This window comes from Anarrhichthys ocellatus, unplaced genomic scaffold (genome assembly GCF_004355925.1).
Source record: "Anarrhichthys ocellatus isolate YVR2014 unplaced genomic scaffold, GSC_Weel_1.0 scaffold58, whole genome shotgun sequence".
Classification (NCBI taxonomy): Eukaryota; Metazoa; Chordata; class Actinopteri; order Perciformes; family Anarhichadidae; genus Anarrhichthys; species Anarrhichthys ocellatus.
The window spans coordinates 1,469,424-1,473,804 of NW_022280088.1; positions in this window are offsets into that span (position 1 = coordinate 1,469,424).

The window sequence follows — 4,381 nt, forward strand, 5'->3', positions numbered from 1 at the left end:
CAGAGACTTTGGGGGAAAAAGGAGATATGAATCCCGGAGAGATTCAGACCTCCTCGGTACCATGGGGCAGACACAACTGTCTGTCGTGTGGCCCGGATGGGGCCTCACTTTCATTTTATATATATATATATATGTGTTTGTTTTGTTATTAATAGTGTGATTCTGTTTGATTTGGTTTGTAACTGTTTTTATGTTTGTATGGATAATAAATCCATTTGATTATAACTTAAACCTGCTGTTGTGTTTTGGAGGCGATTGAGAGCACATGGCTGCAGGAAGGGGGGCGATTTCTCCCAGTGTTCAAAAGTTATGGCCCTAACAGAGCCAATATTTATGCTATTAATTACAGTTATGTTTGACAAGTCAAAATGTCTGTTGTGCTGCTGAGAAAGCTCCTTTATGTCCAGACACTCACACAACACTCACATCTGTCACTACATTGCTTTATCTGCACAGTTTGGTTTTACTTGGAAAGTCCAGAAACTGTAAACATCTCAAGGCAAGCCACAGGAAACACACACAGGTTTATCAAGTAAAACACACACAGGTTTATCAAGTAAAACACACACAGGTTTACCATTGTTGCAGGCAGGCAATGATAGATCTACTTGCTCAAAAATAATAGAAACCTCAGGCCTGGCAAACTGGGGCCTATCCCTGTGGTTTGACAGAGGAAGGATAGGCTAGGTCAACTCACCGAGGTCGAGGTTTCAGGTCATGGCTTTTTATTCGCATGCTGGCTTGGTGTCACCATGGTGCAGCTTCGTGGGCTTCACTAGACCAGCTAAGTCTTTGTTGGTAGTTCAGTGTCCATGTGTCTCCCAGGCATTTTTCGGTAGTTGCCTCCTTTCTCAATACTTTTTTCACAGCAGATATTTTGACTTTCCATAGCAGGAAAAGCACAAGTGTTACTAAAAACATTAACGATGGCTCTGTTGTATTCAAGTGTCCCAGTAAACAGTTACAGTGAGCAAACATGCAAAATACCAGGACGCCGATACTGTAGCCGCTAAAAAGAATCATGAGTTTTAAAGTTTAAACACCATTTTTCTTTTCTGCAACATGTCAAATGGCTTCCATGAAACCCTAATTAAGACCAAAATGGACAAACCCCCCCCCCCCCCCCCCCCCCCCCCCGATGTCTCCCATCAAGCCATCAATTAAGAATGCCTTTAATAGCCTCTCAGCTAATTATAACTGAGTTTGTATCTACCTTTTTAAAAACCACAAAGCCCTTTGAAGTAGAAATAAACTGAACATTGTCCTATAAATATGTCTGTCACACTGTGTAACAAAATGTTAAGTTAATGTCTAGTCATGGTGCTGGTGGTTAGTGAGATCCATTACATTAAGAAAGTTTATTTAAACAGTTTATAACTTCTGGAAAATTCTACATTATCATTATTATAAATTGTATTGTTTCAGAGAATGAAAGGCGTGTGTGATGTGTGAAAACATTGGTTTCTATGTCAGCCTGCACACCTGGGGCTTCATGATTCCTGTCAACTTTTCATGATAGTCCACTGTACTATTCCCAAGCATTGATGAAAGCAGTTTTATCACATTCCCTCCCCGGGGTGGTCATTTCCTGGTTGCTGTACCTTCGCAAATGCATTCAGTGTGTCGTTTGAGAGCAGATATTGATTTAATATGAACCGTGTTCAAAAGAGCAGGAACAAAGCTTTCACAAAAGTTTTTTCAGGAGTTGACAAATGAACTGGAGGCTACTGTGAATCAAGCCATCATGTACAATATCATTTGCACTGCATTTTAACTGCATAGTGAAAGAGATCTTCATGGCTTTCACAACTAACCACCTGTCACTGTTCAGAGTGACACCCCAATGTCAGATTCAGTTCAATCATCATTTACTCTATGCTATACACCAGCTGACAGGTTGGCTTTGTCAACTCACACAGGATCTAATTCACTTTCATGAAATAACTGTGGTTTAAGATTAACCTCAGTCACAAAGTATTAGTATGAGAACCACAAAGTTTGAAGCTTCAGAAAGAAAATTAACCTCCACATCTGCTAATTGAATTTGTTATTGAACAAGTCTCTGAACATTATGCAAATTTTAAAAAAAGATAACAAAAATAATCATTTTTAAACCAGTATAGAGATTGCAGCAAATGACTTTAGTCTACAACGTATATTTAGTGTATGAACAGATGCAGCGTGACAATCCCTTCTCAATCTGAGAGGAATGTAATCTACAAAGGCTTTCTGACAGAACAAACATCTTTGCAGCATGTTGCATCTCCTCAGATTCGGAGGCTTGAAGAGACCCCATATCAGGGATTGCTTTCAAATTGATGGCCATGGCTTCCCTAACAGGGGCAGATACCGTGATGTAAATTGTTACAAACGGCTGCGAGGAGAATAGAAGAAATGCAGTTTTGATTCAGCCACTGTCAGCGGTCTTACTGTAGGAGATGCTGCCATTGTGTGATTTCCAAACATTACTTGCAAACACAGAAAAGGATCCATTCAGTGTTCTGTTGATATAAAAACCAGTGGCAACGATAATAAAATAAGTGTTTTCGTTCGAGACGGCTAGAAGCAGTAAATTATTTTAACCACCAGAAATAAACATGTGTGTTTTGCTTGCAACAGTGCTAAGCAAAATGGACAGCTTTCTACTACTTTCCTTCTCCACCGCTGTGGTGGGTAAGAGGCTGTTCTAAAAGAGACTGAGCTGCCAAGTGGTGTGACACAGACCAGCAGACCGGCACTTCTAAGACATATGCAGTAGACATGGATGGCTGTGCAGCAATTGCCTTATTTAGTGGTGCAGATCCATGCTTGATCTCTGAGCAAAATAGCACTTCTTCTTTAGAAACAGGACATGGCGTCCAACACATTTTCAACTCAGCAACGAGTAGATTCAGTGTTTACTGATTTAACACTGTTCCAGTGATGTTTATTTGAATATATTCAATGCTTTTTTATATTTTTGTTCCTTATTCATGCATTCATATAGTTATATTTTCAAATCGAATAAAACATTCCTGACAAAAGCAACGCCACGGACTAGACTGCACTATAAAGCAGCAGAGACAAGCTGCTGCATACCTATTATTTAGCAGTGCTAACCTCTAGAGTAAAATAATAGTTTAATTCAACCAAGATGAATAATTGAACAACCCCAGGTTCAGAAATTAACATTCCAAGTGTTTTAGTTTAGCATGTCTGGAAGGATTACGTCTGAATGCCCCCTCTATTCTACTACTTTACTTATTCAAAACCAATTGAATGTGACAATATACTTTCATGTATTTTTTAAATAACATTAGTTTTACATTTCAGACTACCAATAGATTGCAAAACCAGTGACATTTCCAGAACATCTCCCATGTCATGTTATTCTCAAAAAGAAAAATACACCCACGGAAATAAACATGCTTTGTTACTATGGGTTGTTGGTGGTAAATGCATTTTTGTGTATGACGTGTTGTTATTTATCTTTTGTTGTATCAAAAGGATGGCTCACTGTGAAACTTTGTATCCTCGCTCAATATGTTATCATGACCTTTTGCACTGCAAGTCATGTGAAAGTGCTTCCTGTTGCTGATATTGTCCACCCCATTTGGTCAGGCTCACTGCGTCCACACATTGAATCAAATGTGTTCACTTGCGTGATTTAGCAATAAAGACATTTTGAAGTTGAAGGCCTCTCTGTAGTTTTTACATGTTTTGAAAAAAGCCCCAAACAGGGTTGTCTATTTAGATATCTGCTGCCATTAACTGTGGATTGGGAGGTCAAAAAACGATATTATTACTGCTATGGTTTCCTGACAGATTGACAACGATGTTACAGGCGACAAATGAAAGTCTGGTACTGAAATGACTGTGTTACTGTGTTCATACTCTATGTTACAGTATGAATGGTTTATTAATCCATTTTGAATAGCAAGAAAGAGACAGCAGCACATAATGACACTTTGATAGAGGTCAACTTGATGTTATAATATGCAACATTTGAGTTGATCTCAATTTTGGTGACTCCTTTGGTGATGAGCTGTCATTCCACTGCATTTCAATGGTCTGACAGCAGCTTTTAACATAAATTAGCACGAATGGTTGTTCTGTGGCTGAAGGGACTGAAAATAATGACAGAATTAAAGTTTGTGCTGTACAGTGACCATGTCTACAGAGAGATAAATGTTTAAGATTATACATATTTAACATAATTTTGTTTGTCTGTAATTTAAAAGGAATTGGTGAAAATTAATCAGTTTCTCTTTCCTTAAATTCTACTAAGGATTTGTTTCTTTATTTCTTTATCTATTCAGCAACAAGCCCGTTGGTGCTCCTACCCAAATACTCATGGCTAATATGAGATTAGTAGCAGTATGGCTGTGGGTTTTTGCAATGT